General features: G+C 43.3%; 1 protein-coding gene and 1 pseudogene across 1 annotated transcript in view; both read left to right on the top strand.

The window, feature by feature from the left end:
- Window positions 1-23,658, top strand: part of TMEM71 (transmembrane protein 71) — a 132,499-nt gene that overhangs the window by 13,740 nt on the left and 95,101 nt on the right. The gene's annotated exons all lie outside the window — the stretch shown is intronic.
- LOC115085720 lies at window positions 12,713-13,653 on the top strand (annotated as a pseudogene).

Here is a 23,658-nt window from a genome sequence, read left to right as displayed (position 1 = left end):
ATCCACGTGGATCCCTCCGGGTCCCCTGGATCCGTCCATTGCAACATTCATACAGTTGGTATTAAGGGATTTGGTGCAACTAGAAGAACAGGGCTCAATGCTCGACCAGACAAGGGCAGTAGATTGGTCGTACGACCAATATCGGGCAATCAAACAATTAGCGGACAACCCACAGGTCATCATAAAACCTGCTGACAAAGGGGGGGCGATTGTCATCCAAGACACCAAGGACTATTTAGTAGAAATCAATCGCCAACTCAGTCAGACTGATTATTATCAAATCCTATTGGTTGATCCCACTGAGGAACTTCAGGAGATGATTGATGACCTTGTGGAGAAAGGTTTACAAGAAGGTTTCCTTACATCCAGAGAAGCCCGGGCATTAAGGGTTAAACAACCGGTGATTCCGGTGTTATACACCCTCCCCAAGGTACATAAAGATATGTCTGCCCCCCCTGGCCGTCCTATTGTATCTAGTAGAGGTTCGGTGTTAGAACCCTTGTCAACATTCTTAGACCATTTTTTGAAACCATTTGTTTTGGAAGCAGCATCATTTTTACAAGACACGTCACATATGTTGCGGATTTTAGATGGAGTATCAGTGTTACCAGATGAGTATTGGTTAGTGACCTTGGATGTCACTGCCCTATATACGAACATCCCTCAACAAGAGGCATTTGAGCTAATGGAACAAATTCTTCAGTGTCGTCCGTGCCCACATGCGGTCCCTACGTGTTTTCTACTCGATTTATTACGATTGGTCTTATTTAAAAACTATTTCAAATTTGATGAGACAATATATCTCCAAGTCAAAGGTGTAGCAATGGGGGCCACAGTTGCTCCTGACATCGCTAATCTCTACATGAGTAATTTTGAAACCCAAGTATTATACAAATCACAATGGTATCAATACATACAGATCTATAAAAGATACATTGATGATATATTTTTTATTTGGGTTTCCTCAGCAGAGAATTTGCAACTGTTTCTAGCCTGGTTAAATATACAAAATAACAACTTAAATTTCACAGCTCATGTTGACCGAGATTCAATAGCTTTTTTAGACATTTTGATCCAACGGAACAATGAGGGGATCAGTACCACCTTATTTAGAAAAAAGACGGATCGGACCAACTATTTGAAATATTCGAGTGCTCACCCCTTGGGGCTAAAAAACGGGTTACCGATTTCCCAATTCCTGCGACTGCGACGTATTTGCTCGACAGTACAAGAGTTTAGGGTGCAAGCAGCAGAATTAACAAATAGATTTGCCCTAAGAGGTTATCCGAAAACTATCCTAAAAAAAGCATACAAGAGGGCCCTGTATGCTAATCGGGATCTCCTTCTGCAATACCAACAACGCCCGTTTTCCCAAAATGTGACATGTACTTTACAGTATTCGAAACAAGTGGGTAGGCTTGTTAACATCATCAAGACACACTGGCACATTCTGACCCTTCAGCCTGTCTTCCAGATTAAACCAAGATTTGCCTTTTTTAGGGGTCAGAACATTAGAGACATAGTAGTTAAGTCCACATTTAGGTCTACAGTTTCACCCCGACAGTCTGGTGGTCACCAAGGTTGTGGACACTGCGATATGTGCCCCTTGGTAGTGACAGGGGACCAATGGCAAGTTCCCAATTCTGACAGAATTCTGAGACTGGATGGATTAACTAGTTGTGAGTCAGAACGAGTTATTTATGTTATTCAGTGCCCGTGCAAACTGTTGTATATCGGTCGCACGAAACGCAAAATCAGAACTCGTCTCATAGAACACAGAAGTTGTATAAGAACTGAGAAATTGACTGCTCCTATGGTAGCACACTGCATCAGACATAGACATGAGTTCACGGATCTCCGATGGCTTATCCTCGAACAGTTGTGTCCCGATCCACGGGGCGGGGACATCCAATCTCGGTTAAACATGCGCGAACAATATTGGATTTATTGTTTAAACACAGTAGATCCCATGGGACTAAATGAAAAAGTGAATTGGTATTCGCTCATTTAAGGATACGACCCGTTTTCCCCCCTTTACTAATGGGTATTATTGCCAGCAGATTCCCGGCGGAGCCATGTTTATTTGAATCCCCCCTGTTGACGTGGGCAAGGGGTGGTTTGAAGTAGGGACGATGGAGATGGCCATTTACCTTTATGCAGTGTGGGTCAATTCAGAACAAAATATTACACACATTGATTTGAGTGTCTGTGAGGTATAATTGAAGGAGTCAGCATCGCGAAAGCGCGACGCTCCTTAGATAAACACATATCTGTCCCCGGAGTACTTAATATTGATCCTCCTAACAAACACTGAGGACGTGATAGAAGACTACGCTTGTCGAGCCTTCTGCCGTCGTTGACGTCAGCATCGGACGGGAAAGAGAACTTCGTGTTCCGGTAATGAAGACTTCCGGTTTTCCAGGGTACATAACCATCACTGGAGTCAGTTGCCATTCAGAAGAGCAGACGCAGCCCAACGGGACTGCATTGAATTATAAAGAAGAAGCAATACCAATGGATTTATAAAAGGCTGCCTTACGACGCTCTCAAAAAACTTCGAAGGACACCCCCTGAAGCAGGACGATTCCGTCCGAAACACAGCTGTGTCGGGTGAACTACCATGGAGTAGATGAGTATTTGTGTCCCCTCCTTACAATTACGGAGATTGTGTGACTATCGATTTTATGATAAAAAGAAAATAATCAAAAAGAGTTAATTTAAATTAAAGCAAGGTGACCCTATACATGAATAGAGTCTGTTGCACAATACAGACCCTTTAAGTAAGGGGCCTACATACATTTGGTTGTGCACAAACGTAATGTGTTTAAACTATACCTGTGGTACCATTTATTGTTGATATAGAAGCTGAGAAGAACATTCAATCTTTTTCAAGTCATCTTATCAGACATAAGCTAAATATTTATTGAGCTAATTTATGATGCAAGCTCTGGACTGTTATACATGCTTCCGGATTCATATATAAAGCATTTTTTTTAAAGGAAAATTTTGATTGAATCACATTTAAGAGTTACATTTAATTAGGGTTTCATCACATAAAAACAAAAAAAGGAGATTTTTCTGACTCATAATTTTGTCTAGTCACCAAGTCTGAGAGTTCTCATGGACCTGGCATCTAAGTCTTTTCCTCCTAAACAAAAAACGTTTTGTGGAGATGGGGTGATAAGTATATTTGGGTGCAATATTATTTTGTTAGCCAAATGAATCAGCCCATGTGGGCTGGAAGAATGGAGTCAGCATCATGTTGGCCTGTGCAGGCCAGAAGGAGAATCCAGTAGGGGTGGAAAGAAATAAAAATGTGGGGGTGGGGGGGGGGGGGTTTGTTTTGTTTTGAGGGCAGGTTTCCCCCCACAAATTTAGTTTTGTTTAATGTTTATTTTGTATATTTGGTTTTAAAAGAAACTAAGCATTTTTAAATAACTCCCTTAAAACAGAAAAGAAAAGAAACAAGGCCTCCCGAGGCTTCCCATTCCCACCACCCATCACTCCCACTCAAAAAAATGCAGGGCCAGGATCCTCGCTGGCCACCACTTATCCGGTCTGTGGGGAATCCGATACTGAGATCTAGGCCCAGTCCCAAGCCTTGGCCCTGCATAGGTCTTGGCCGCCTTAACTTGCCATGACCAAAGATTAGCTCCTATGCAAGGTCCAGGATTTGAGATTGGGTCTAGAGATTGGGTCAAGATGCCTGGGCCTCAACCCAAATCGAGGCCAGACATGGGAGCACAACCTGGAGGCTGGGTCCTGAAGCCTGGGTCTCAGCCTAGGCTAAGGCCTGGACCTTGGCCCAGGCCCAATGCTGGGGCCTGACCCAGAGGCCAGGTCCTGACACCTGGGCCTCAGCTTAGGCAAGGGCCTGGGCCCTGGCCCGACATGAGGATGCAGTCCAGAGACCAGGTCCTGATGATGGTCCGAAGACCAGATCCTGATGCTTGAGCATCAGCCCAGACCCAGGCCTAATGCTGGGGCTTGGCCTCAGGTCTGGGTCCAGGCCAAGGCCCAAGGGTCAGGACCCATTCTCTGGACCAGGCTCCAGTGTTGGGCCAGGGCCCAGGGGCCTAGGTTGAGGCCCAGGCATCAAAACCTGGCATCAGGCCCAGGTCTTGGTCTAAGCCCAGGAGTATGGACCCAGTCTCCAGACCAGGCCCCGGCATCTGGTCTGGGCTCAGGCCCTAGTCTAGGTCCAGGCCCAGGCATTAAGGCCCTTTCTCCAGGTCAGGTCCTGGCGTCGGGCCTGGGTCTAGGCTGAGGCTCAGGTGTCGGGATCTGGCCTCTGGACTGTGCTGGGATATTGGATCAAGTAAGTAAAAAAATGTTGGGGGCCTGGGCCTTTGCTCAGGTCTCAACCAAGGCCCCAGCATCAGGCCTAGACCTAGGCTGAGGTTCCAGAGTCATGCTTGGGTGTAGGCCGGGGCTCTTGCTTTGGGTCTTGGCCTATTTCCTAGGCAAGGCCCCAGTTTTGGGTCTAGGCCTAGGCCCAACTGGCAACTTTTTAAATGTTTTATTGATTTTCAAAACAAAACGAGATTTAGATGAAATTCCGTTGGAATTTAACTCGTTCCATTTTAAAAATGACACGAAACAAAATAGGAAATTTAGCCTCCTTTCCTTTTTCGTTTCTTCTGAATGCTCATCCTAGGATCCTGCATCCCTTTGGCCTGTGCTAAGCCGAAGGAGAAGGAGTCAGCTTCATCTAAAGCCATATAGGCCAGAAGGAGGAGTATGAGTTGGTTAAATCTGCATGGGCAGAAGGAGAAGGATGGTGCCCTATAAGTCCATGTGGACCAAAAGAAGGGCTGCAACTGAAGCTGAATCATCCCTCAGAAGATGAATAGCAGGAACTAAGGGTTAAGACTGGACTGGAGGCAGGAGAGCTATTGAGTGGAAAGAAAGAAAGAAAGAAATTATGTGAGGAAGGGATAAGAAAGAGAATACATTTGTGTAAGTGAATTTGAGAGAGTGAGTGAATATGTGACAGATTACGGAAAGGGGGAAGAAGAGAATGTTCATAAACCCCCTCCACTTATCCATGCTGATGTGAATCGACTCGTGCCATTATCTTCTTGCAACTGTGTTCCATTCCTCCAGGACTACAAAACCCAGTATCCATTGTACCTATATAGCTCTTGTTGGCTGCCCCTTCCCTCCCCCTCCTTAGTTCTCTGAACTGTTTTTGATTGTGAAAGCTCACCTTATCACATTTGTCCAGTACTTTGCCTGAAAGGTGCTGAAAAAGTCTGGGCGCAATATGTTTACTATTATTTTTTATTTATTTATTTATTTCAACATTTATATACTGCTAATCAAAATTCCTAAGCAGTTTATAGTAAAAGCAATCATAAAGCCACACAACATAAACATAAACTCATAAGGAACACTGCACGACCTTCAAAGTAATCACTACAGTGCTCTAAATCTTAAAACTTTTATAACTTAGCTTAAAAATAAGAAATAAAAAATGAAAACAAATAATTACATTAAATAATAAAAAAAATTAAAACAATACTTATCAAATCTGCCATGCAATATTTGCCACGTTGACTAATTTTAGCCTAGACATTAGTTAGATAAACCCCCAATAAAATCAACATATCTTAATTCAAAGCTTGGAAAAAGAACCCCTTCACCAGCTTTCTAAACTTGAGGTAGGAAGTCTCTTCTTTAACAGGATGGGAAAGTGAGTTCCAGAGCTCAGGGCTCTGCACATAAAATATCGCTCATGAGACTCATCCAATTGGACCACTTTATGCAATAGTATGTACAATAAATTTAAAGAAGCTGATCTAAGCAGTATATAAAAGCCTCAAATAAATAAATAAATAAATGAGCAGCCTAAGAGGGTCGATAAAATTTCAAGCAAGTATTAAAGCATGTGGGCATAAGACTTTTAAGCCCCTTAAATACTAACATTAAAACTTTAAATTTTATCTGCCACTGTATAGGTTGAAAATAGGAATTCCATCTGCAACCCTTACGACAAAATTCTGGAATACTACTTCCTTATAGAAAGTTGCTGGAGACCTAGATACAAGGCATTGTAATAGTCCAGATGAGACAACACAATAGAATGCAACATAGCATATAATGGTATTGTACAAGAAAGCATGTTTGAGAGTAGATAATGATAAAAAAGGCAAATTAATGTTTATTGCTCATAATTTAGATTTACAGGGAAATATCTTGCATGGATACATGCTGAGCTTACATTGAGATTCCAGAGTGGACACAATGAACAGCAAAGAAAATTAGGTAATACTGCCATCTGGTGTCATTTATTTATTTAACCAATTTTTATTCCGTTTTTTTTACTAGGAGGTACTCAAAACAGTTTACAAGGTGAATAAATATATTAAAAACAAAATAGAATACTAAATACAGACAAAGGTACTTGCCAGGTTCTTATGGCCTGGATTGGCCACTGTTGGAAACAGGATGCTGGGCTTGATGGACCCTTGGTCTGACCCAGTATGGCATGTATTTATTTATTTATTTATTTATTTATTTATAGACTTTTCTTTGCCGATATTCGTGAGGCACATCATACCAGCTTACATTGAACTGAAAGGAGGAAAATACAATGAACAGAATAACATGTCATAGTTAAACGCAAATGGTGTAAGATATAAGCATCGTAAAAACATTCTGAGATTATATATAATAACATAAAAGAACTAAATAGCTATGGAGGAAAAAGGTAGAAAGAAAGAAAGAGAAACTTTGTTCAAACTAAGAAAACTTTATCTTTAACAATGAGAAAGTGGTATAGGGGTTATGAAGTGCAGCAAAGTTCAAGGGTGGGAGGGTATTTCTTATGTTCTTTCCCGGCGCACTCCAGCTCCCTGCAGCTACCCTCTTCCTCTCCCTGCCGAGGCTCGCGCGGTCGGTGCGGCCCATTCGGGGCGAGAGCCTGCTCACCTACCTCCAGCAAAGGTGAGCCGCGCAGGGGGGACAAACAGAGCCAAAACAATACTTAAAAAAAAATCCAAACCGCACGAGGCCCTGAGAGCCTCGCGAGAAGGGAACCGCGCCCCTAAAAGGAACAACGGGCCAATCAGAGGGCGGCAACAGCCCTTTAAATCCCCGGAACTCACCGGCGGCGTTCTTTCCCGGCGCACTCCAGCTCCCTGCAGCTACCCTCTTCCTCTCCCTGCCGAGGCTCGCGCGGCCGGCGCGGCCCATTCGGGGCGAGAGCCTGCTCACCTACCTCCAGCAAAGGTGAGCCGCGCAGGGGGGACAAACAGAGCCAAAACAATACTTAAAAAAAAAATCCAAACCGCACGAGGCCCTGAGAGCCTCGCAAGAAGGGAACCGCGCCCCTAAAAGGAACAACGGGCCAATCAGAGGGCGGCAACAGCCCTTTAAATCCCCGGAACTCACCGGCGGCGTTCTTTCCCGGCGCACTCCAGCTCCCTGCAGCTACCCTCTTCCTCTCCCTGCCGAGGCTCGCGCGGTCGGCGCGGCCCATTCGGGGCGAGAGCCTGCTCACCTACCTCCAGCAAAGGTGAGCCGCGCAGGGGGGACAAACAGAGCCAAAACAATACTTAAAAAAAAATCCAAACCGCACGAGGCCCTGAGAGCCTCGCGAGAAGGGAACCGCGCCCCTAAAAGGAACAACGGGCCAATCAGAGGGCGGCAACAGCCCTTTAAATCCCCGGAACTCACCGGCGGCGTCGCGCGCCAGGCGTCGCGCGCACGAAGGAGCGCGACCTAAGGGGCCTGCCCCTTAGTGCGCCCCTTGGTGAGCCCCAGGAAATAGAAATAAGGCCCCCTTCTACAGCCTACCTCACCACAACAGAGACACACTAGAATCACAGCCAACATCCTCGCACCCATCCAGCCTCCTGCAACATCCATCCAGCACCCATTCAGCCTCCTGCAACATCCATCCAGCACCCTCCAGCATCAACAGTCATCCATCCAGCACCCATTCAGCCTCCTGCAACATCCATCCAGCACCCATTCAGCTTCCTGCAACATCCATCCAGCACCCTCCAGCATCAACAGTCATCCATCCAGCACCCATTCAGCCTCCTGCAACATCCATCCAGCACCCATTCAGCCTCCTGCAACATCCATCCAGCACCCTCCAGCATCAACAGTCATCCATCCAGCACCCATTCAGCCTCCTGCAACATCCATCCAGCACCCATTCAGCCTCCTGCAACATCCATCCAGCACCCTCCAGCATCAACAGTCATCCATCCAGCACCCATTCAGCCTCCTGCAACATCCATCCAGCACCCATTCAGCCTCCTGCAACATCCATCCAGCACCCTCCAGCATCAACAGTCATCCATCCAGCACCCATTCAGCCTCCTGCAACATCCATCCAGCACCCTCCAGCATCAACAGTCATCCATCCAGCACCCATTCAGCCTCCTGCAACATCCATCCAGCACCCATCCAGCCTCCTGCAACTTCCATCCAGCACCCTCCAGCATCAACAGTCATCCATCCAGCACCCATCCAGCCTCTGCCAATCTACATCCAGCATCCATCCCGTCATTGATAGCACAACTAGACCACCATGCCACCAGAATTCTCAATCCCTATTCTTCACCGCAGCTTCCGCAACACAGATAAAGCAACAATGCAACCGCAGCCACGCTCCTCCAAAACCCTCATTCCGATCTTACTCACCCCTTTCAGCCAACTACTAGGTCTCTCGCTATTCACCCTAACTCTCTTCAACGCACAATCTATCACTAAGAAAACTCTGATACTCAATGACTATCTCTTAGACAACAAACCGGACATCTGTGCCATAACAGAAACTTGGCTTAAACCAACAGATATAACCCTAATAAATCAACTACCCACACAGATGTACGACTTCTTCTCCCTCCCCCGATTAAAGAAAAGGGGAGGAGGCCTACTGCTAGCAACCAAAAAAGAACTGAGAGCCTCCCAACTCCCAATAAAATCAGACTCAAAATTGGAAATAGGCCTATTCAAAACCAACGAACTCCAAATCCTCTTAGTCTATGCCCCTCCTGGACTCCTAGACGCAGATGCCTCCATCATAATAGAAGTAATTGCAAAACACATAAACCTGGACTCCCCCGCCTTGATCCTAGGAGATTTCAACCTTCATGTCAATAACACCACACTCACAACCAACTGTGAAACCCTCCTCTCCACACTCTCAGCCTTGGGCTTCCAACAGATTATCAATAAGCCCACCCACAAGGCAGGCCACACTCTGGACCTCATTTTCACAAACTCCGGCATCAAGCACTCATCCCATCCCATTTGCACTCCAGTCCCATGGTCAGATCACTCATTAATCTCTGCCACCTTCTTAATGACAGAAACCCACAAACCTCAATCCCCTCAATCTCCATTCCCTTACAGAAGATCTTGCTCTTCCGATGACCTTAACTTCCACCTGGCTAAAGAACTTCCAAACTTAAACCTTGCAGACCCCAACGCAGCCATATCATCCTGGAGCAATATCACAGAGGAAATAGCAAATAAATTATGTCCTCTTTCAACAAAAATACTCAACCTGAATTCACATAAGAGACAACCATGGTTCACCAAGGACCTACGGAAACTCAAACAAACCCTCAGAAAAAAGGAAAGCCTATGGCGCAAAACCCCTTGTGCCAGTACCCTGTCTACTTACAAATCTGCCCTCAACCATTACAGGAACAACACTCTAAAGGCAAAAAGAGATTTCCACGCTCTCAAGATCCACGACATTATCTTTGACGCAAGAGCCCTCTTCTCCTACGTATCCGAACTAACTCAACCTAACTCTCATTCCTTCCCTAGTGAACAAGCACAAGCTAAAGCAAATGAACTAGCCCTATTTTTCCAAAATAAAATCTCCAATCTCTTAACCCTCCTCCCACCTAACCCCACCCCTCTGACTAACCCCCTACACATCCCCAACAAGACAATCTCACTGGACACGTTTGAACCTACCACCGCCTTAGAGATCCAATCCCTGCTAAAGAAAATGAAACCTTCATCGCATCCCTTCGATCTAATACCGTCAAAACTTCTTCTGTTAATACCTGAAACCATCTCTAAACCACTTGCGGACATTATAAACTGCTCCTTAACACAGGGAATCTTCCCAGAGGCACTAAAAACAGCTTCTCTTAAACCTCTACTAAAGAAACCAGATCTGGACCCCATGAACCCAAACAACTTCCGCCCAATCTCAAATCTACCCTTTGTAGCAAAGATCCTGGAAAAACTGGTCAATTCGCAACTCTCTACCTACCTCGAAGATCATGAAATACTTCACCCCACACAATACGGGTTCCGCAAGACCTTAAGCACTGAAACTCTTCTCTTATCACTAACTGACCATCTCACCATGGGCTTGGACAAAGGACAATCGTTCCTACTAATTCTACTGGACTTGTCGGCAGCCTTCGATACGGTCAATCATGCCACCCTCCTCAACCGCCTTTCAGACATTGGAATTACAGGCTCTGCTTACACTTGGTTCAAGTCTTTCCTCTGTAACAGAGGCTACAAAGTTAAAATCAATAATAAAGAATCTCCCCGCTACAATTCCTCACAAGGAGTTCCTCAAGGCTCCTCACTATCCCCAACCCTTTTCAACATATACCTTCTTCCTCTATGCCAACTGTTAACCAACCTACAACTAAAACATTTCTTATACGCCGACGACGTACAAATCTTGATACCCATCAAAGAAACCATCTCTAAAACCCTCAAATACTGGGAAAACTGCCTACAAGAGATCAACCAACTCCTCGCTAACCTAAACCTGATTCTAAACTCGGCCAAAACAGAACTCCTCCTCATCTCCCCTGAAAATAGCAACTCCCCACACTCTGCAACAGTTAACACCATTGCTACACATGCAAGAGACCTAGGGGTAGTAATAGACAAACACCTGAACCTAAAAGCATTTATAAACAATACAACCAGGAACTGCTTCTACAAGCTGCAGGTAATCAAGAGAATGAAACCACTACTACACTTTCATGACTTCAGAACAGTCTTGCAATCAGTAATTTTCTCCAAGATGGACTACTGCAATTCAATATTGCTAGGTCTCCCAGCCTCATACATAAAACCACTTCAGATGCTACAGAACGCGGCAGCCAGAATTCTGACAAATTCCAGAAGAAGAGACCACATCTCGCCAATTCTATCTAATCTTCACTGGCTGCCAATACACTACAGAATCCTACACAAGTCCATCACCATCATCCACAAATCCATCCACTCACAGGCCCCTCTCAACCTCCAAATCCCCCTCAGAATGCACTCATCATCCAGACCTATCAGAGACGCCTACAAAGGCTCCCTGACCGTTCCTCCAACTAAATCTACACTCCATAAGGCACTCAGAGACCGGGCCTTTTCTACAGCGGGCCCCTCTCTTTGGAATACCTTACCACCTGATCTTAGACTTGAACCCTGCTTACCAACATTCAAAAAAAAACTTAAGACTTGGCTATTCAGGCAAGCCTTTCCGGAGTCAAATATCCATTGAGAGACCTCACTGCACAATGTTAATATCCATAAAGAGACATCACTGCACAATGTAAATAAGTTACCTCTGTAAATTTTTACGCTACTATCCTTATTTCCTTCCTCTCCCAGTTCTACAACCTTGTTTTATTGTAACTTTTGCTTCCGTTGCACTTGTTAAAAGAACAGTTTTTGCACCCCCTGTTATATGTAAACCGGCATGATATGATCTTATCATGAATGCCGGTATAGAAAAACCTTAAATAAATAAATAAATAAATGTTCTTAAGGAATACAAGAAAATAAATTAAAAAGTTTGAGTTAAATTAAAATCATAAGAACAGGTAACATAATTAAAATCAAAGGAGAAAAGAGTTAGATTCCAACTGGTTTGTCAAAAACAGACATGTAGTAAGGATATTGAAGGAGGGCTCCAGCATAATGAGATAGTCAGGAAAGGTGGTGGGTACTGAGTCATTATTTCTTACTGGGGAATGCTTTTTCGAAAAGATAAGTTTTCATGTTCTTTTTGAATTCTTTCTTACTGGAGGAATTTCTAACATTGTCTGGGATCGAATTCCAGAGTAGGGGTACAGCTACCGAAAAAGCTCTCTTTCTGGTTATGTCTAAATGTGCCGTCTTGATGGTGGGTACTTCTAGAAGGGTTTTATTGGCGGAGCAGAGACTTCTAACCGGTTTATAAATACGTAGCTGTGAGCTAGGCCATGAAGTGGTGTCATCATTCAATAGTTTATAAATCAACGTAAGTATTTTGTATTCTATTCTGGCATCTATTGGTAGCCAGTGTAGGGAGCAGAGGATCGGGAAGATAGGCTCTTTGCAGGTTTGCAGGTTTGAATACCACAGTAACTCTGACTTATGAATCATGTTTGACATCTGTGACTTGCAAGGTGATACAGTGCCTTTCTTTTTTTGTAATTCAAATATTATTGAATATGTATAAAAACAATAACATATTAAAAAGGAAATTGACCAACAATGTATGCTCAAGTATCACAATAGAACAAAATAATCCTCTCCCTCGTCCTCCCCAACCCATCCCAGCTATGGAAGTAGCTGGGTAGCAGTGTTATATGTTTGGGGGGGCAGGGCACGGTGAATGGGTGTGGAGGAGATGTTGGGCAACCAGGCGACGGTGGTCAGGGACAGTGTTGGGATAGATTGTCTGCTGTTTGTGACAGCCCTTGGAGTGACTCAGGATTGCCATGGTTTAGAACAGGTCATTAGTGAATCCTAAGAGCTAGGGAGAGTGTCGTCCTTCATTTGAAGTGCAAATTATGAACTCTTTCTGGAGCATGTCTACAAGCTCTGGCCGTAAGAGATCTGAGAGTGAAGATAAGAATGTGACAGGAGAACCGAAAGCAAGTCCTCCACGCACAGCCTCTGCCAGGAAACAGCTTCTTTCTATTCCAAAAAAAATGCAGTGCCAATAACCAAGCCTGTGTCTCCTGCCCCATCAGTGCAGTCTACAAATGGAACCCATGCCTCCTATGGGCCGTTCTATTTGGAGTACTCTCTCCTTGCCGAATTTACACTAGTTGTAAAGCAGAAACTACCTGGAGTCTATGTACAGCCATCATATCGATCTGCGCTGATGTGGTTTGGTGTGATATTCATAAGACATGGACTTTATCAAGGTGGTGTGTTCAAATTCACAGTTTATATTCCTGATAACTATCCAGATGGAGACTGTCCATCTTCCACCCATTGGTAGATCCAGTGACAGGAGAATTGGATGTAAAAGAGCATTTGCAGAATGGAGGCGAAACCATAATCACATATGGCATTAATGTATGGCATTAATGTATGCTCGACAAGTCTTCTACAGGATAGATACAACCAGTCCCTTGAACCCAGAAGCTGCTGTGCTATATGAAAAGGATATTCAGCTGTTTAAAAGCAAAGTAGTGGACAGTGTCAGACTATGCAACAGTTACTTATTCGATCAGCCTAAAATAGATGATCCCTATGCAATTAGTTTTTCTCCATGGAATCCAGCTGTGCATGAAGAAGCAAGAGAGAAGATGTTGAATCAAAAAAAAAAAATCTGAGGATCAGCACAGCAAAGCTCTTCATGCATCTGGGCTTCTCTGGGTGGAGCCAGGCTCTGTGCAGCCTTTCAGTAAAGATGAGAAACCCCTGCAGACCTAGCTTCAAGCACTGGTGCACATAAACACTTTCTGATCAATTTTTAAAGTGGCGCACAGGAGAAATGAACTGCAAGAAACTTTCCTCCTTGACTTTTGGACTTGTACGGATAATTATGACAGTGACTGTACAAAATGAACAATGTAAACTGACTCTAGTAGGTACTTTGCCCCTTTTTTTTTTCAAAGTTTTATTCCTGCTGGTCAAATATGCATTAACAGATTAAGAAATCTGAATTTTTTTGGGAGCGTGTATTGGCTAATGGAGCAGCCCTAGCTGTCAGGAATAGACTTAGAGAAGTCTAGTCTTAATGCAGTCTCTTCCACTCAGAGAAATCTGACTACAGGGTCTTCTTCTAAAATCCCTCCTGCGAGATAATAGTAGAACCTTTGGTACATACGTCAGTAGATATCCATTGAATACATCACCATTTTACTAATTTTCATCTGCTAAAAATGTGCTTGTAACCCATGAGAGATTAAGATCCCACTGGGCAGCACCATGACCTGTCACAGGGCAACAAGAACTGAAACCTCCAACTGCATGAGGCAAGATGGTAACATCAGATTGTCGCTGTTCAGTTTTTGTCTTGTGGATTCTATTGTGTTTCCTACAATGGTTAACTGCTTTGAGCTCATGGGGAAGAATAAGGATATGAAACCCTTCTATCCTGCAACAACCCTGTGTCAGTAGGATGTATAGATTCTGCAAAACCTATCTACTCCTTTGTCATTTGTAGCGGTGGTTCAGCTGTGATGTCCATGCTGCTCAATCAGACCTGCAAGTCGGACTCTCTGGAAGCCCCTTCCTCGAGTTCACTGACCTCAGACAAACTCCTTTGTTCAGTGGTAGATATTTCTTCTCCTCATCCTGAACCTCATCCCTGAACCCTCCTTCCCTGTTGGGAAGTTGGACACTGAAGACAGGCCTGGCTGACGGAGTACAAGGGATGCTTCAACTGGAGATCACTGGAGCAGATGGAGGGCAGAAGACTGTGGGAGCCATCAATGTGGTGGCACTCTCTGGTGAGGAAGGAGGCTGGAGCATTGCTGAAGATCTGGTTCAGAGGGTGGTGGCTGACAGCGAGGAGCCACCACGGACACGTATGGAAGAGGAGGAGAGCTTGATGGTTTGGACTGTCAGCAAGATTTCATCTGATGGTGCTGTATCTGAGGCTTTATCATCTGGTTTTTTTTTTTACATATTGTTACTCTGAGACTTTTATGAAGATTCGGACTCCCAAAGAATTACTCTGGAAACCTTGTGGCAGGCTGTGATGTATATTGAAGAAGTTCTTATGGTGAGGTTTAAGTCCTTCAATCAAGAAACTTCAATTCTAGTTTTAAGTTATCTGTGCAGGAGACTTTCTTTCACAATATAGTCTAAAAAGTAATGGATGTTGAGAACAAGTTCTTAGGGATGTTCATTTGAATGATCCAAATGTATACATTTTCAGTTCAATTCATCTGAACCTAAAATTGAGCATTCCGGAAATTCTGAAAATGTTTGGGTCATTTGTAAACAGCATGAGCTAGGTTTTGAAAAATCCAAAGGGGGAAAAAACCCCCCAAAACAAAACAAGGGCCAAAAATGAATGACTCAAACCAGAGTGAAAAATCAAACTGCTGCTCATCCCTACAGATTCTGACCCCAGCTCCCCATCATAAGTTCCTGCAACAGACTCGCCAGTTTAAATGGGGCTACACCAAATTATTATTATCAACTTTTTCACTTCCTTTCACTTTGATCTAGAGCAGCTGTCTTACAATTTGACAACCTACTCCAGATCGAGTGCCTAATTATTTATTTTTCATTTGACACATAAATTGCATGTACAAACAAACCTCAATGTGATTTACAAAAGACCGAAAAATGAAAACAAAATCATATTAAATCATCAATAAAATGAATATAATAATCTACCTTGAACACCAATACTATTATAAAATAAACCTTCGGATCTTCATAGACCCACAGCCACGTGCATAACTCCTAGCAAGCGAAGAAACTTGGAAAGACAAAAAAAACGGGTGGGCCGGGGCAGGGCAGGGGCAGGGAATGGGTGGGCCAGGACAGCGCCATTAAGGCACTGTCCCACACAAGCACGCACCAGGATCCCAGGGACACGCAACCTGCTGCTGCTATGGATCGCAGGCAAGTCTTAAAACAAAACGTTCTAGGGTAGACAGCGGGGTTTTAGAGGTTGGGGCACGTAGGTTGAAAGGAAGGCAGGTTAGGTAGGGGGTTTAGGAGGTCCACTCCTTTACTGGAGCAGACTGGGAGGGAAGTGGGGAAAAGGTTGATTACGTCGCTGCGTGAATCTACTAAAATCACCCCCCCTTACGCGATTGAGACATCACTCGTGTGCCAATTTAAAATCGGGTGCACATGTGCACTCGGGGAGCTGATTTTATAACGTATGCGCATGTTAAAAAAATCGATGTGCACACCTGGGTGGAGGTTTTAAAGTTACCATCCCTGATTCTTATACTCTCTATAAGAGGCAGACACCTATGGCATTACAGTAAAGACCAATTTATTAGCATTGGAAAGGATAGGAAACTAGCTTTTTGTAACTTACGTTGCTGGTTCTAACTTTGGGGTAGATTTTTAAACGTATGCGCGTGCGTCCATGTGCGTGCACTTCCCGGCACACACACACACGGACGCGGCTGTTTTATAACACGCACGCATCGGCGCGAGCGTGTTATAAAATACGAGGGATGCGCGCACATGTGCGGCGGATTTTAACATCCGCGCGCATGTGCGCACAGCCCGGGACTCGTACACACGGGGGGGGTGGGGTACATTTTTAATTTATGCATGGCAGTGCGATGGTCCCTTTTCCCAGTTCCCTACCCCACTATATTTAACCTCCCTTATCCTTCCCCTCTAACCCCTTTACCCTACCTTTTTTTTGTTTTTATTTTGTTGCTTACTGCTCCTTTGGAGCAGTAAGCAACATGCGCATGCCGACGATCCCCTCCCCGGTATAGTGGCAATGGCCGCTGTGCCGGCTGCCTCCAACCTCGCCCCTCCCTGCCCCCTGGACAGCCCCTTTAACTGGGCCCGGCACTTCGGCATGTACCAGGGTTTACGCGCACAGTTGGCCTCCTTTGAAGATGCGCACGGCGCACGCAAGGCCCATCCATGCGTGTAACCCCCATTATTTGTGCGTGGGGGGATTTAAAATTTGGCTGTTTGTACTGTATGTTACATTAAATTAGTTCTGGTTCTGTTTGTCAAAGTTCAAGGGTATGCTTTGATACAAACTGGTTAAGTCATTCTAATATATTGTAATCCGTTTTTAGATCAGTCTTAGAAGAAAAAAGCAGACTATCAAATGTTTGTAAATACATAAATAAATAAAACAAAAATCTCTGCCCTTTTTGCTCAGTTCAAGAAAAATTTAAAAAATGAATCCCTAAAATCTCCATCTAAATTTTGACCAGATAATTTGCATATGGGGTAGTTTTTCAAAAGGGTTGTGTGCGTAAGATACGCGCGCAACCCCCGAAAACCTACCCCTGCCTCCCGCTGCGCGTGCCGAGCCTATCTCGCATAGGCTCAGCGGCGCGCGCAAGCCCCGGGACGCGCGCATGTCCCGGGGCTTGCAAAAAGGAGCGGGGCGCAAGTTGCACAAATGTGCACCCCCTTGCGCGCGCCAACCCTGGACTTTATAACATGCGCGTGGCTGCGCGCGCATGTTATAAAATTGGGCGTACATTTGTTCACGCTGGGTTGCGTGAACAAATCTGCACCCTGGCGCAGGTTTTAAAATCTGCCCCATACTTTTTCTGTTTAACCTCACATGATTGCTGATTACTTTAGATGGATTTCTCTGCAATCCAGTTGCTCCAGTTGGGGGATAAATGCAGTTGCAAGATGCACCACATGGACGAGATGCCCTCCCCCCAAATAAGCCCTCTCTATTCTGAATAAAATTGGGACAAATATTCTGATTATTCACTAAAACTAAGTTGGCCCAATACTCATAAACTGCAGGGGGTATTTATTTATTTTACGACTTTTCTATACCGATATTCGTGGATACATCATATCATAAGAACATAAGAAAAAAACATAAGAAAATGCCATACTGCTAATGGCAGTGGCTATTCTTTAAGTGAACTTAATAGCAGGTAATGGACTTCTCCTCCAAGGACCTATCCAATCCTTTTTTAAACACAGCTATACTAACTGCACTAACCACATCCTCTGGCAACAAATTCCAGAGTTTAATTGTGCGTTGAGTAAAAGAGAACTTTCTCCGATTAGTTTTAAATGTGCCCCATGCTAACTTCATGGAGTGCCCCCTAGTCTTTCTACTATCCGAAAGAGTAAATAACCGATTCCCATCTACCCGTTCTAGACCTCTCATGATTTTAAACACCAAGCTGAAAAGTCCTAACCTCTTTAGTCTTTCCTCATAGGGGAGTTGTTCCATTCCCCTTATCATTTTGGTAACCCTTCTCTGTACCTTCTCCATTGCAATTATATCTTTTTTGAGATGTGGCGACCAGAATTGTACACAATATTCAAGGTACGGTCTCACCATGGAGCGATACAGAGGCATTATGACATTTTCCGTTTTATTCACCATTCCCTTTCTAATAATTCCCAACATTCTGTTTTCTTTTTTGACTGCCGCAGCACACTGTACCGACGATTTCAATGTGTTATCCACTATGACACCTAGATCTCTTTCTTGGGTTGTAGCACCTAATATGGAACCCAACATTGTGTAATTATAGCATGGGTTCTTTTTCCCTATATGCATCACCTTGCACTTATCCACATTAAATTTCATCTGCCATTTGGATGCCCAATTTTCCAGTCTCATAAGGTCTTCCTGCAATTTATCACAATCTGCTTGTGATTTAACTACTCTGAACAATTTTGTGTCATCTGCAAATTTGATTATCTCACTCGTCGTATTTCTTTCCAGATCATTTATAAATATATTGAAAAGTAAGGGTCCCAATACAGATCCCTGAGGCACTCCACTGTCCACTCCCTTCCACTGAGAAAATTGCCCATTTAATCCTACTCTCTGTTTCCTGTCTTTTAGCCAGTTTGCAATCCACGAAAGGACATCGCCACCTATCCCATGACTTTTTACTTTTCCTAGAAGCCTCTCATGAGGAACTTTGTCAAACGCCTTCTGAAAATCCAAGTATACTATATCTACCGGTTCACCTTTATCCACATGTTTATTAACTCCTTCAAAAAAGTGAAGCAGATTTGTGAGGCAAGACTTGCCCTGGGTAAAGCCATGCTGAGTTTGTTCCATTAAACCATGTCTTTCTATATGTTCTGTGATTTTGATGTTTAGAACACTTTCCACTATTTTTCCGGGCACTGAAGTCAGGCTAACCGGTCTGTAGTTTCCCGGATCGCCCCTGGAGCCCTTTTTAAATATTGGGGTTACATTTGCTATCCTCCAGTCTTCAGGTACAATGGATGATTTTAATGATAAGTTACAAATTTTTACTAATAGGTCTGAAATTTCATTTTTTAGTTCCTTCAGAACTCTGGGGTGTATACCATCCGGTCCAGGTGATTTACTACTCTTCAGTTTGTCAATCAAGCCTACCACATCTTCTAGGTTCACCGTGATTTGATTCAGTCCATCTGAATCATTACCCATGAAAACCTTCTCCATTACTGGTACCTCCCCAACATCCTCTTCAGTAAACACCGAAGCAAAGAAATCATTTAATCTATCCGCGATGGCCTTATCCTCTCTAAGTGCCCCTTTAACCCCTCGATCATCTAACGGTCCAACTGACTCCCTCACAGGCTTTCTGCTTCGGATATATTTTAAAAAGTTTTTACTGTGAGTTTTTGCCTCTACAGCCAACTTCTTTTCAAATTCTCTCTTAGCCTGTCTTATCAATGTCTTACATTTAACTTGCCAATGTTTATGTTTTATCCTATTTTCTTCTGTTGGATCCTTCTTCCAATTTTTGAATGAAGATCTTTTGGCTAAAATAGCTTCTTTCACCTCCCCTTTTAACCATGCCGGTAATTGTTTTGCCTTCTTTCCACCTTTCTTAATATGTGAAATACATCTGGACTGTGCTTCTAGAATGGTATTTTTTAACAATGACCACGCCTCTTGGACATTTTTTACTTTTGTAGCTGCTCCTTTCAGTTTTTTTCTAACAATTTTTCTCATTTTATCAAAGTTTCCCTTTTGAAAGTTTAGCACGAGAGCCTTGGATTTGCACACTGTTCCTTTTCCAGTCATTAAATCAAATTTGATCATATTATGATCACTATTGCCAAGCGGCCCCACCACCATTACCTCTCTCACCAAGTCCTGTGCTCCACTGAGAATTAGATCTAAAATTGCTCCCTCTCTCGTCGGTTCCTGAACCAATTGCTCCATAAAGCTATCATTTATTCCATCCAGGAACGTTATCTCTCTAGCGTGACCCGATGATACATTTACCCAGTCTATATTGGGGTAATTGAAGTCTCCCATTATTACTGCACTACCAATTTGGTTAGCTTCCCTAATTTCTCTTAGCATTTCACTGTCCATCTCACCATCTTGACCAGGTGGACGGTAGTATACCCCTATCACTATAGTCTTCCCTGACACACAAGGGATTTCTACCCATAAAGATTCAATTTTGTATTTAGTCTCATGCAGGATGTTTATCCTGTTGGACTCTATGCCATCCCGGACATAAAGTGCCACACCACCTCCCAAGTGCTCCTCTCTGTCATTGCGATATAATTTGTACCCCGGTATAGCACTGTCCCATTGGTTGTCCTCCTTCCACCATGTCTCTGAGATGCCAATTAAGTCTATGTCATCATTTACTGCTATACATTCTAATTCTCCCATCTTACTTCTTAGACTTCTGGCATTAGCACACAAACATTTCAAAGTTTGTTTTTTGTTTGTATTTTCATTCTGCTTTTTAATTGATAGGGATAAGTTAGAATTTTTTAGCTCAGGGGAGTTTTTAGTTACAGGCACCTGGACTACTTTTCTAATTATTGGAACCTCACTGTCGGGATGCCCTAATTCTAATGCATCATTAGTATCCTTTAAAGATACCTCTCTCCGAACCATGCGAACCATGCGCTGCTGAGCGACTGTCGGCTTTCCCCTTTGTTCTAGTTTAAAAGCTGCTCTATCTCCTTTTTAAAGGTTAGTGCCAGCAGTCTGGTTCCACCCTGATTAAGGTGGAGCCCATCCCTTCGGAAGAGACTCCCCCTTCCCCAAAAGGTTCCCCAGTTCCTAACAAAACTGAATCCCTCTTCCTTGCACCATCGTCTCATCCACGCATTGAGACTCCGGAGCTCTGCCTGCCTCTGGTGACCTGCGCGTGGAACAGGGAGCATTTCAGAGAATGCTACCCTGGAGGTTCTGGATTTAATCTTTCTACCTAAGAGCCTAAATTTGGCTTCCAGAACCTCCCTCCCACATTTTCCTATGTCGTTGGTGCCCACATGTACCACGACAGCCAGCTCCTCCCCAGCACTGTCTAAAATCCTATCTAGGTGACGCGTGAGGTCCGCCACCTTCGCACCAGGTAGGCATGTTACCAGGCGATCCTCACGCCCACCAGCCACCCAGCTATCTACATTCCTAATAATCGAATCACCAACTATGACGGCCGACCTAACCCTTCCCTCCTGGGCAGTAGGCCTTGGGGAGATATCCTCAGTGCGAAAGGATAATGCATCACCTAGAGAGCAGGTCCTTGCTACAGGATCCTTTCCTGCTACACCTGGTTCATTCCTCCAAGGCAGCACCAGGGCTGCCTTGGAGGAATGAACTAAGAGAGAAACATCATATCGGTTTACAATGAATTAAGGGGAACTACAGCGCACGGGGGGGCTGGGGGGTGACAGCAAGGGGGGATAAACAAAGCAAATGGCATAAGGAGAGGGAGAAATTCAAAGGGTGCAAATAGCAAGAAATGTTAAGAATATAATATAGAGCATAATGGGAACAGAATAAAAGCTAACACAGAGATAACATAAAATAATATAATAGGAACAGAATAAAAACTAACGCAGCGATAGCATAAATAACATAAAAGGTACAGAATAAAAGCTAACAGAGGTAACATAAAATAATGATAATAATTAACACAATTATGATAACATTGTGGGGATGTTGAGAAGGAGGAATAGAAGACCTAATACTCTTCATCAAGCAAGAAAATAAAAGCAAGAATTATATCAGAATCACTTTACTTGACTTATCTAGAAAATGCAGACTACCTGCTTCTCAGTTATTTAAAATTTTAGAGATCCTCAGTCTTTTTGAGTGTATTACTCAGGCATTTCTGATTCTGCTCCTTTATGGATCAGGATTCAGATACCTCAAAATGCAACAATGAATTTTAATTGGAGACTGCTACCTTATTTGCATCATGAATCTCCATTTTGTGATTATTAGAGCAACACTTGGCAAGAGTTTATTGCAAATAATAATAATGCAGGATATATTTCTTTTGTAGCAAATAAAAATAAAAAAAATAAAAAACTGAATTCTATGATTTAATGAGAGCTACTCAAAATGCATAAATAAAAATTTAGTTTATACTGGCCAGCCCTGCTCTTGGCGTTTGCTTCTGGGAGACATTTGGGAAAGACTGCGGCTGTGGAGTGGAGAGAATGTGGATGCTGTTTCAGGAAAGATAAGTTGGGAGACTGTTGTGTTTCTATCTTATCACTGAGATACAGGTTAGAGTTCAAGTTCATACAACAAGAAGCCGACCGATAAACAAGGCAAAGTTGAAGTGATGGAATGAAGGGAAATTCCTTTGCCTATCATTCTGACGGAATGGCAGATCTGGCTAAGACTTTTGTTTTTGTTTTTGCTGAGCTATTTAAGAAAATCTAAAACAGTTAGGGGAATGGAAGGGAGCGGTGAGTTATTAAAACCTAGCCGCAAAAGAACAAGGCTGACAGAGAGGTAAGAGCGGTTTAATAAATGTTATAAGTGTTATATTTTGTTTTCGGTGCTTGTTAGTGCATTGGCAGGAATAATTTGCCGAATCTGAGCTCCTGGTTTTGTAGCAATCAAGAAGTATTTAGTTTCTGGGAAACAGAACAGTATCTGCTTCTCTATGAAGGAACACAGTAGATGACAACAGAAAAAGACCAATTGGTCCATCCGGTCTGCCCAGTTATTTCTGTCCAGACTTCCAAGGATATGTCCCATCTGCCAGCCATAGAGCGTTACCACAACTTGTAAGATAGCTCTCCTTACCCAGGACAGCTCTCTGTTTATTTTATTTACTTAATTAACCACTTTCAACACAAAACAGCAAATCGGTTTACAAACAAAACAAGTACAAAACATAACAGTATATCTATCTATCTGTCTATCTATTTATTTATTTCTACTTATATCCCGCCAATGCCAATACCAATGGCTCTAGGTGTCTTATAAAGTTACATAGATAATCTAATAGACGCAAAACATAAGAAACAACCAAAACAGAGTGACTAACACTCAAACTCTAATATAAATTAGTGTAACAGATAAATAAAAACAGAACAAAACCTAGAATTAAAACTAATCTAACAGTAAAAACAAAACATCAATAACTAACAGATAACATTAGCTTATCAAGTACTACCAAATGCTTGCCCATAGAGTTAAGCTTTGACTCATTTCCTAAATCAGAGATATTTGTTATTACATCTAAGGTTTCTTCTTTTGCCTTTGCTAATTATGTTTTGATTGCTTTTGCTTTTTTTTTTTTTTTTTTTGGGGGGGGGGGATTGTACACTGCTTCAGATGCTACATTGTAAAGCGGAAATGATATATAAATATTGAAAAATAAATACATATTTAGTTCAGATCCAGCACACCTTCCTTTAAATATCTAACCACAATGTTTTCTAATAATCTAAATGCCCAAACATCTAGCCCTCTAGGTCCTCATAGGCTTTCCATATGTTACCCTGCCACCACTAACCTGCCACACCAACCTGGCCAGTCTCCGAGGTTGTGTAGTTTTAGTAACA

This window comes from Rhinatrema bivittatum, chromosome 2 (assembly GCF_901001135.1).
Source record: "Rhinatrema bivittatum chromosome 2, aRhiBiv1.1, whole genome shotgun sequence".
Taxonomy (NCBI): Eukaryota; Metazoa; Chordata; class Amphibia; order Gymnophiona; family Rhinatrematidae; genus Rhinatrema; species Rhinatrema bivittatum.
Note: the sequence above shows the minus strand (reverse complement) of the source record. Positions and strands in the feature narration are given on the sequence as shown.